Raw genomic sequence first — 12,367 nt, forward strand, 5'->3', positions numbered from 1 at the left:
TCTACTGAATTAGAAAAAACCATAACAAAGTTCATTTGGAAGAACAAAAGATCAAGAATATCCAGGGAAATCATGAAAAAAAAAATGCAACAGAAGGAGGACTTGCAGTCCCAAATCTCTAACTATACTATAAAACAGTGGTCATCAAAACAACTTGGTACTAGCTTAGAGACAGAAAGGAGGACCCGTGGAATAGACTTGGGGTAAGTGACCTCAGCAAGACAGTCTATGATAAGCCCAAAGATCACAGCTTTTGGGACCAAAATCCACTATTTGATAAAAACTGCTGGGAAAATTGGAAGACAGTATGGGACAGATTAGGTTTGGATCAACACCTCACACCCTACACCAATATAAACTCAGAATGGGTGAATGACTTGAATATAAAGAAGGAAACTACAAGCAATTAGGTTAACACAGAATAGTATACTTGTCAGATCTTTGGGAAAGGAAAGACTAAAACTAAGCCAGAGCTGGAAAAAATCACAAAATGTAAAATAAATAATTTTGATTACATCAAATTAAAAAGTTCTTCTACAAACAATACCGATGCAACCAAAATTAGAAAGGAAGCAACCAGTTGGGAAACAATCTTCATAACAAAAACCTCTGACAAATATCTAATTACTCAAATTTATAAAGAGCTAAATCAATTGTAAAAAAAAATCAAGCCATTCCCCAATTGATGGGAAATGAAAACTATTAATAAGCACATGAAAAAGTGTTCTAAATCTCTTATAATCAGAGAAATGCAAATCAAAATAACTTTGAGGTATCACCTCACACCTAGCAGACTGGCTAACAGGACAGCAAAGGAAAGTAATGAATGCTGGAGGGGATGTGGCAAAGTTGGGACATTAATTCATTGTTGGTGGAGTTGTGAATTGATCCAGTCATTCTGGAGGGCAATTTGGAACTATGCCCAAAGGGCGCTAAAAGACTATGTGCCCTTTAATCCAGCCATAGCACTGCTGGGTTTGTACCCCAAAGAGATAATAAGGAAAAAAAAACTTGTACAAGAATATTCATAGCTGCACTCTTTGGGGTGGCAAAAAACTGGAAAATGAGAGGGTGCCCTTCAAATGGGGAATGACTGAACAAATTGTGGTATATGTTGGTGATAGAATACTATTGTGCTCAAAGGAATAATAAAGTGGAGGAATTCCATGTGAATTGGAACAACCTCCAGGAATTGATGCAGAGCCAAAGGAGCAGAACCAAGAGAACATTGTACACAGAGACTGTGGTACAGTGGTACACTGGTACACTGGTACAATCAAATGTAATGGACTTCTCCATTAGTGGTAATGCAGTGATTCTAATAACTTGGAGTGATCTAGGAGAAAAAACAATATCCATATTCAAAGGAAAAACTGGGGGAGTAGAAACAGAGAAGAAAAAACAACTCCTTCAATACATGGGTCGAGAGGATATGGTTGGGGATGTAGACTCTAAATGATCATCCTAGTGCAAACATCAACAACATGGAAATAGGTTTTGATCAAGGACACATGTAATACCCAGTGGAATTGTGCATCCGCTGTGGGAAGGATGGGAGGAGGGGAGGGAGGAAAACAATGTGATTCTTGTAACCAAGGAATAATGTTCCAAATTGACTAAATACATTAATTTATATAAAATAAAATAAAATGGGAAAAAATTTAAAAACTGCTATAAAAAACACCAAAAATAATAATAAAAATAAAGTTTGCAAAGATGTATGTGTGTATATAAGTAGTTATTCAGTCACATTCCAACTTCATGATCCCATGGGCCATATCTATAGGGTTTTCTTGGCAAAGATAGTGTTTTGCTCTTTTCCATGTATATTTACATACACATTCATGCCTCATTTTGATTTCTCTGATGAGTGCTCTTCTCATGCTTCCTGAAGCATTAAATCATAAAGTATATTTTTTGCTCTTTATTCTCATTCCAATAAAGTCTTTTTCATTATCTTCACTAATCAACATCCCCTTTGAGATTCACTCCAGCCTACTTTTAGCAAATAGTCCAAACTCTTATCTTAAGTCATCTGCTAATGTTCAAGTCGTTCTTTCATCTCTAAAGGTTCAATACCTGATGAAATATATTCCTCTCCATCTTCAACCTCTGCCATCATTCATGAAGACACCAGTGTACACAATGAAAACATTCTGCCTTCCAGATTAAACTCCCATGGCTACCATTTTCATTTCTGCCATACACAAGGATATTCATACCCTTGATTTGACCATCATATAGAAACTGTATCTTCATGATTTAAAATGAATATTTCTCTTTTGACTAGATGGACCTCTTTTCATCTCTCCTCTGCCTCACTCTCAAGTCCATTTTTTACTCTCAATGTGATCTTCAGTCCATCATTCCTACATGTGTTCCTAGACCTTCACTCCACTGGTCTTACATCTTCTAGTTTAGACCTGATATTAACCAATTCAAGCAGAAAACAAGGTAGCATTGAATTCCCTGTCCCTTTGTATTATAAAACCTTTGCCAAGTATCTCATCCTGGAGTACCCCAGTCTTCTGCCTTATCAATAAAACCTAGGCAAGATATTCCTGGTTTCTCTCACTAAGACTTATCAAGATAGTTGTGACAAGGAAGAACTGTGACTTCTCAACAGACTGACTTTATAGTTTCCCTAGTTCCTTACTCTCTTCCCTGGATCTGTGAGTCCACAAACATTTATCATGCACTTTCCATTGTGCTAAAGGCTGGAAATTAGAAACAAAAGCATTCCCTGTCCTAAGGAAACTTGCATTCTAATGATGAAAGACAAAAAAAGAGCTTAAAATGGGGTGGGAGGAGGAAGAAAGTACTTGGTGCCTGTGCATGATAAAAGTTATATGGAAATGAATCAGTAATACTATCTAGAAAGAGATTTAAATTGGAGGTTCTGGAGGAATCAGCCAATCCCAAGGTGAGCCCCCCTTTCCTCCCCCCTCCACAAAGGTACTTCCTATGTAATAAATAGTCCTGGTGTGCAGTGAGCTTCCAAAGTGAAGAGTTCTCTGTAGTAGGATGAAGGCCAGCAGAGATAAATCTGCCATGCAACCTGAAGAGTGATAAAGATGACAGTGTTTAGATGTGGCTCTTGAGGCCTGCCTGAATATGACAGTGTAAAGTGGATGCCATGGTATAAAGCAGGCCCTGGAGCCTGGCACTTACCAGGCAGTTGTCTGACCCCTTTCCCCAATGGTCTGAACCCAACTTCCATCTTCCCAGAGCCCTTCCATCAAAATCTCCCCAACAGCCTAGGCTCTGACTGTGGGTCAGATACAACTTCACAAATTATTTTAATGAGCATCATTAGAATGCTAAGTGGCACAGTAGATAAAGTGCTGGGACAGGAGCCAAGAAGACAGTCAAATGGAGCCTGAGATACTTACTGGAAGTGTCACCTTCAGCAAGTCACTTGACCTCTTTGCCTCAATTTCCTCATCTGAAAAATGAAGATAAAATTAATAATATAACTCCACCCCCACCCCCCTTGTAAGTATCAAGGATCAAATGAGATAATAATTGTAAAGTGCTTAGAACTGTGCCTGGTATTTAGTAAATGCTACATAAATATTCCCTATTATTATTATTAGTGCTTCTAGTTAAGATAAGCTGTATCCTAAGGGCTCAACCTTTTAGGCTAACAGCTGCTTTACCCTAAGGATTACCAGGCCTTCCCATCCATCTTGTACTTAAATGCTCATATATATGTTGTCTCCAACAATAAGAATGTGAACTTTTTAAAAAAGCAATGAATATCTTGTTTTTCTCTTCTTATTCCCATAGTTTAGCACAGTAAGTGGCACATAGTAAATATTTAATAAATGCTTTCCCATTCCATTCACTCATTCCCACAGAAGCTAAGACCCCAATGGAGCAGCATGAATGACTCAGTTCTGTCTAGCCTGGGAAACAATTGAAGGCTTCCTGTAGAAGTGTTTTAAAAATTTATGTTACTTGTTCTCAAGTCAATCCTTACTACCTGGATGCAGCTAAAACATAGCTGTATACAGAACGTTAGGTAACTGGCTATATATTTTGCCTATGTGGGCCATTATGACTTGCTTACAAGAATATTTAATTAGAGAATATTTAATGCGAGAATAGGGGATTATGGACCATTCTGTTTACCTCTCCAGTTCCTCACAGGACTCTGCAGCCCACAGCAGGAGCTGCTTCCGTGCTTGGGCTCCCCCTAAGCCTGAGTGGCTTCATGGCTGCTGCCACCACTGAATTTATGTAAGGCAAGAACTATTCTGTTTATATCACCCCATGGTAGCTAGAAGAATCTAAACAGAGGCATCAAACATGCAGCTACCTCTCAGAGCAGGTAAGAATCAGATTAAAATGTCATTGAGAAATATTTGACAGAATAAAAATACAACAAAGCATAGGGAATGTTAACATGTGGTTTTCTCTATCAAGATTCAGCCGGAAAGTTTAGATCAGGGGTCCCCAAACTATGGGCCTCGGGCCACATGTGGCCCCCTGAGGCCATGTATCTGGCCCCCACCACAGTTCTGGAAGGGGCACCCGCTTTCATTGGTGGTCAGTGAGAGGAGCACTTGTATGTGGCAGCACTGCAAAACATGGCATCACTCATGTACAGTACTACTTCCGGTGACATAATCCTTTGTGTGGTGCCTTGCTCGAGAATGAGGCTCCATGCAAGGGATTATGTGACTGCACAATGGAAGATGTCAGCATGGTGAGCGGCAGTCTGGAGAAGGGGATTCCACACTGTGTATACTGCTGCCCTGTATAGTGGTGGCAGTGATGGACCTGTGCAAGGTGTGGCAGGCCCATCACAGCCAGTGCTGCAGCCTCCGCTATCCCAGACAGCGGTATACAAATTTGTTCATAGTTTTTTTTATAGTCCAGTCCTCCGACGGTCTGAGGGACAGTGAACTGGCCCCCTGTGTAAAAAGTTTGGGGACCCCTGGTTTAGATCCTTTTATATGTATTATTGCCCCCTTTTCTATTTGAGTTTGACATATCCCATTCCTCTTCCCTATAGCTAACCTCCTAGAAAAGGTCATCTCTATTCTTTGTAAATTCATTTACCTCTCACTCATGGCTTAATCCCTTGTGGTGTGGCTTCTAATGCTGTACCTTTACATTAATTAAAACTGCTCCCTTCAAGATTACCAACAGTTATTTAATGGCTCTATCCAATGGCCTGTCTTCAGCCCTAATCCCATTTGACTTTATGCAATTTTTGACCAGTTTTCCCTTCTCACACACTTTCTCCTCTCTTGGTTCCTGTGGCAGTGCTCTCTCTCTCCATTGGTTCTCCCAATGGCATAGCACTTCCAGTCTTCTTTACTAGATCATGCTGATACAGAGTGTAAGTATCCCCTCCAGCCTTGGGCTCTCAACACTCTTCATTGGTGATCTCTTCAGTTCCCATAGGTTTAATTTTTAAAATTAAAGCTCTATGCAGAAGACTCCTTTATCTGTATATCTAACCTTAATCTCTTTCTTGAATCACTGCCACAGGCTACCAATCACCTATTTGACTCCTCTGCCTGAATTTTCATAGACATCCCAAACTTAATACATTCAAAAGGGAACTAGAGGCTTCTTCCAAAGCCACCCTTCCTCTAAACTTCTCTTTTGGGGCCATGGTGGTTCAGGCTCAGAAATGGAATGAAACTGAATACTCAGATACCTTCCAACTTTTAATAATAATATGGAAAGGCTGCTCATCAAGGATACAACTCAGGTTCAGGTAAACACAGGTCCCTGTTTATAGAAGCTCATAATAGTTAGAAGAGTGTGTTGAGTCAGATGAGTATGGTTATTTTTATGACATTTCCTTGGCAGTGGGTCATCTACCAAATATGAAGGAGCATTGACTCCTTTTAAAGTATCATTTTTTTTATGCCTATGAAATCACATCAATGCCTTAAGTCTAAGCCCTTTGAGCCAATCAAGTCTCAAGAAAAGCTTTTATTTTTTTAAGAGAAAAAAAAAAGTCTAACCTATATGGCAGAGACCCTGGAAATGTTGTTTCTATAATGTCAAATCCCTTGGAAGTAAAATTCTAAGCTCTTCCAGAAGACCTTATACCATTTAAATATCTTACTGTGTTACTAGTGTCAAAGAAAAAATGTATCAATACTAATATAATACTCTGTGATTTAGACTTGAGTTTGCCAGAAACAATTTTATTTAATTTACATGAATCTATTTCTGAGCCATTTCTGACTTGGAGAGCGACAGAAGTTCAAATTGGAATAGACTCTATGCCTTCCAACATGACTTTGCTTCAATAAAATTTCTGATAACACTAATGAGAATCTTGAAGGAGGAAAAGATATCTTAGTCTTTTAACATTCCAAAACTGAATAATCAGGGGGCAGCTGGGTGGATCAATGGATTGAGAGCCAGGCCTAGAGATGGGAGGTCCTAGGTTCAAATCTGGCCTCAGACACTTCCCATCTGTGTGACCCTGGGCAAGTCACTTGACCCCCATTGCCTAGCCCTTACCACTCTTCTGCCTTAGAGCCAATACACAATATTGACTCCAAGATGGAAGGTAAGGGTTTAAAAACAAAAAAATAACTGAACAATCATGTTGTAAAAATTAAATTTAGTCTCTAGCAATAGAAATATTATATTTTATGAAGTTTATTAAGGATTATTAGAAATCAAGGATACAAAATAATTAACCATGTGCCTAGGACTGATTAGCCCATTCAAAACCCGCATACTTAGCTTACCCACTATATCATTGTAATGGAAGAGGACGAAGTAGGTGTTGCTGCCAGATCACTCCTTGTGATCTTGCCCAGGTAGAGACTCAGGTGAGATTATAGGGAATTCTGGGAAATACCAAGGACTTCTGGGGATTGAAGTCTAAGATTCAAATCTCCATTTACAACGGCCACAATTCTAGACCACTCAATTTATTCCTAGACAAAGGGACTTTGTCCCTTCCTTCTGGCTTTTTTATATGGAATGTTCATATTTGTTGATTTTTTAGTTCATAATAGTTTTTTTTTTTTTTTAAGGAAAACACATAGACTTGCCCAAGAATTAAACCATGAATTGACTAATCTAGTATTTGCCAATATCTTCTTTGAAACATTTTATATTTCAGAAAAAAAAGCCAAATGAACATGGTTTTTTGTTTCTTTTTTAAACTCTTACCTTCTGTCTTGGAACTAATACACAGTATGGTAAGGGCTAGGCAATGGGGTTAAGTGACTTGCCCAGGGTTACACAGTTGGGAAGTGTCAGAGGCCATGTTTGAACCTAGGACCTCCTGTCTCTAGGCCTGGTCCTCAATCCATTGAGCTATCCAGCTGCCCCTCAAATGAACATGCTAACTCCATTCCTTTAGGTTTTTCAAACTATTTACCTCTATTGTTAGACCACTTGAAAGCTTTCTATCTGCCTTATATTATCTTAGTTTTTTACAGAAATTGCTTTACTGAGTTAAGATTTCATGTTATAACTGAGCTTTTATGAGGATGGATACCAGAAACTTCCAGTTGATGTCTTTTGAAAACAGTTGTTCAAAATATCTAACATTGCTACTCAGTATTCCTTGTGTAAGAATCTATCTGATGAATTATGTCTAGAATTTAGTAGCAGGAGAGTGTGCCCGCAGATGAACTTCTTTGTTTTCTTTGATCAGGTGATATTTGCAAAGCCCAACACATTTACTTTTTTTTGTCCTAGCTGCAAAGAAGCGCAGAAGTAAACTAAGGTTTATGATACCTGTTTTTGAAACCCCTTTTACTGACATATACCCCCAAGACTCGGTCCTATATCCTTTTCACTGTATTTTTCCTGGTGACCCCAATAACCCCCATTAACTAGATAGATGTGTATGCATTGCCCTGGTTTTTTTCCTAGGTCCAATGATAATTGGATATTTCAAAGCAGACATCCCTTAAACATTTCAAACTCAACATTTCCAAAACAGAACATACCATCTTTCTTCTGAAATCTTCTACTGAACTATTTCTGCCAAGGGTACCACCAGTTTCAGGTTATCCCTTAACTCCTTACTTTTTTCAACCCATATACCCATTCAGTTGCTAAAAATTCTATCATTTTGTCTTCAACCACGTCTTTCACATCTGTATCCCTCTCATTATTCATATAGTCACCACCTTACCAGACAGACAAGGTAATATAACCTGGTCTCCTTACTGTTCTCCCTCCTTCAACACTCTCTTCACTCCAAGTCTTCTACATATTTGTCAAAGTGATTTTCTTTAAGCAGACAATTGACCGTATTATTAGCCTACTTAATAAATTCCTGTGGCTCTCCATCATTTCTAGGATAAAATAGAAACTTCTCTGGTTTTTAAAACCCTTTACATCCTGGCCTCAATTTATCATAAGTAGGATTATACTAAATTTAAACACACTTTAAGATAGGATAGGATAATTTTTCACCACTAGAGTGACATGTACATAAGTAAAGCTTCTATGCAGCAAAGTTAATGAGAACCTTACGCTTATTTGAGGTAAATATTTTAGTAATTGATAGGTTATATGAACAGGCAAGCAACCTATTTACAAATTATGATAATGATTGGAATTGGAGTATTATTGATTATGGGTGGAATTTTTTGTCCCTTAATTTAAGAAGAAAATAACCACATCTATTATACTTTGCTTTTACTGATATCTGATGCTTAGTCTGTGCATGTATATTTCTAAACAAGATCTTTTTGCCATGCATTTCTGAGGTTCTGATTAGCCCACAATTAAAATATCACAAGTACTATTTATCTATTTACTAGGAATAGATAATCTAAATTTTTAAGTTAAAGGTTAGGACTAGTAGACATAATCAAATTTACCCATTTTGTCTTGGAAGTCTCCCCTGTTCTATCAGAGATCCAGCCCCAAGAAGACCAACACCTGTGCAGGAACCATCCTTTTAGTATCCATTGTAGTAAGAGCACTCTCTGGTACCCCAGCCTCTGGCTAGAGCCTCTTTCCCAAGCCTGCTTACAACCTGTCAGTGTGTGTTTGCTGTGCTTAATTCCTCCAAAGGTATATTAGATCCCTATGTTCTCTTATTCTTTAGAGAATCACCTAGCTGGTGATCCTCTCAGAGACACTGTCCCCAAAGCCCCCAGGCTTTTCGACCCTGTGTGGTATTTAGTGCTTGGTTTGGTGTGTAGGTGGATTATGAAGGACCTGTCTCTTTCCTGATTAAAGATTTGGTTTTCCTGAATACTTTAGTGGTTCTGTGTTTTTCTAGGTTAACAAATTGAAAGAATTTAGTGACCCTGATTCCAGGAGAGTCATGAAGACATGTCATGGAGAGACTTTGGAGCATGTGTAGACATTCTGTAACTGGCTCCATTCTAATCATGCAGTGGGCATCAGTCTTTTTGATGTCTGGGGTTGTGGAACAGGAAATGAAGACACTTTTAAAAGGCTTTAGCTGTCATTGGCTGCTATCTCTTGGTTGGTCCTCTCTTTCATTTGACTTTGCTTCTTTCCACTTTCCAGGGGAGAAGACTCTAGATTCCTTCTAAGCTCCTCTCCATTTGGGACAATTATGTGGCCCTGTGAATGTAGATCTCAGATCTTTCCTTGGCTTGGCATTTTTTTTCTTTCATTTTAAGTAAAAGAAATTAATTTGGGATTCTGACCTTTTAAATTTCAAAAGATCCGAAAAATCAGTCTCTCTCTGGGAATCTGGTAATTTCAGAGTTTAATACATGCTGGCTTTTGTAGCCAGCCCAGCAATAATGCTCTGAAAATCAAGGATTGCCATTCAAAGACCCAGCAGAGCAATAGATAAGATAAGGACTCATCCAGCAACAATACTAAGTTTGAAAGGAAACTTGGTGAGATTAATACTCTGTAGAAATAGTGTTAAATCTGAGCCAGTGTACTCTCCCCAGAAACATTTTTCCCAAGGTGTTTATAAGCTACCCAGTAGCTAAGAGTGGAGAGAAATAACCAGAAAGGAGGCTCAAACTGATCGCATAAGAGAAGAGACATCCCAATGTCTCTGGGGAACTTCTAGAATCCTGAAGAAGTAAGATCACAGCCTGAGGGGATAATATACCACTCCAACTCTGAGATAGTGAATTTATAGAAATACTTAGCTGCATGTATATGTTTAGATATGTACATGTTTTCTCTCTTAAGAGAATGTAAGCTTCCTGGAGGTAAAGTTATTTTGTCTTTGTATCCCCAGAACTTAGCCCATAATACCAAGCAATCAATTACCATTTTTTAAAGCCAGGCACTATGCTAAATGCTGGAAACACAAAGAAAGGCAGGAAAAAAATGATCCTTGCCTTCACAGAGTTCATATTCTAATGGGGGAGACTATATGCAAACAACTATGTATAAACAAGCTATACACGGGATAAATTGGGGAAATCTTAGAGGGAAGACACTAACATGAAGGACTAAGAAAGTCTTCTTGCAGAAGGTGGAATCTTACTGAAACTTGAAGGAAACCAGGAAGCCAGAAGGCAGAGATGTAGAGGTACAGTCCTCTAGGCAATTGAGAACAGTCAAGAAAAACACTGGGAGTCTGGAGATGGAATGTTAAAGCAAGGAGAGCAGTGTCACAGAATCAAAGAATGCATGGAGGGGAATAAGGTGTGGGAAGAAATGGTAGGAAAAGACTAAGTTATGAAGGTCTTTGAAAACCAAACAGAGGAAATAAGTTTTGATATTGGAATGATAGGGAAGAATAGGAGTCTACTGAATAGGGAGTTGATATGGTTGGACCTTTGTTTTCCCAAAGATCCATTTGACAGTGAATGGTGATGGATTGTGGTGGAGAGAAACTTGAAGCAGAAAGACCAAGGGCAGGCTATTCCACTGGTCTAGTCTCTAGGTGATGAGAACTTTCACTAGAGTAGCAGTGTTAGAGGAAAGAAGAAGACATAAAAGAGATGGTACAAAGGAGAAAATGATAGAATTTGATGCCCTACTGGATATGGAGTCTAGAATGATGCATAAGCCTGAAGCCTGAATGACTGGGAAAATGGTGGTGGTGCCTTTGACAGCAATAGGGAAGTCAGGAAGAGGAGAAGGTTTAGAGGGAAAGATAACGAATTCAGTTTGGGAGAAATTGAGGTTGAGATATCTAAGACACACAGATGGCTAAAAGGCATTTGGAAATGTGATACTGGAGGATAGGAGAGAAGTTAAGGTTGGCACTTAATGAATGCATGTAGAGTGATTTGTTTTGCTGAACAGTTTGCTTTCTTCTTTCATCCTTGCTGGGGATGATTAGCTGGGAAGGGGAAAGGGAAGTTTGATTTGGACATGAGAGTAATTAAAAATTTTTTTTGAAAGTAAATTTTTGAAAGTAAAACAAATTAAAAATATATTTTATTTCTTTAATTTTTAATAATAATAAAATAAGCAATAAAATTTTAATATACCATAAGCTCCAAATTATTTCCTTCCTTTCCTTCTTTCCATTTCTCCTGAGATGAAAAGCAATTTGATCTAGGTTTTATATGTAAGATCATGAAAAATATATTTCCATATTAGTAAGGTTGTGAGAGAATACCAATATAAAGCCAAACATTGAAACACAAATAAAATAAAGTGAAAACAAAATATTTTATATAAAATTTTTAAAAAGTTTAATTGAAAGGGATTATATTGACAGAGCTTTCTTTATTCTTATTCCTTCTTACCCTTTCCCCAGATCTATATTTCTCCTATCTCCTTCTCCTGCAGTACAAAATAGTCAAAATGCTGTGATCTCAAGTAGAATTTTTTTCTATTCAGAATCAGAATGCCAAACTAGAATAGATCATAGAGATAATCTAGTCAGGCTTCCCATTTTATAGGTGAGGAAATTGAGTATTGGAAGGATGAAGTGTTTTTCTGATACAGGAAAGAAGCAGGTTCTCTAAATCCAAAGCCATTTTTGCTTCAACTATACCACAGTGGGAAGTAAATCCAGATGACTTCACTCCAAAATCTTTCAACTAAAATACCTTAAGTGGCTTACAGATGGAAGAGTTTGAACTTTGTTATTATAGAAGATAAATTTATAATTAGGTGCTTGTGAAAGCATCATTCATCCAATCTCTCGCAAGTTATTGTCTTTTATAATTAATGTCTTAGCAAAGGGAAGCTTTATAGCTGAAGCACTATGACTTTGCTTTTATCAAACTCTCTCTTGAATCTCTCTACTTCAGTTTCTCAGTCTGTAAAAGTGAGCCTAACTACTCTCCTAAGGAAGTAAGAACTTAAAACCACAATTTTGGAACTTAAAGGAAAGAAACAAGGAAACAAACATTTATTAAGAAAAAATTATGGGGGTAGTTTATGTTAACATGGAATATAGGAATCCCAAACTTGTGGCCTACTGGGATCTGATGAACTCTTTGGCGCTATAGGC

The sequence above is a fragment of the Monodelphis domestica genome, chromosome 5 (genome assembly GCF_027887165.1).
Source record: "Monodelphis domestica isolate mMonDom1 chromosome 5, mMonDom1.pri, whole genome shotgun sequence".
NCBI lineage: Eukaryota > Metazoa > Chordata > Mammalia > Didelphimorphia > Didelphidae > Monodelphis > Monodelphis domestica.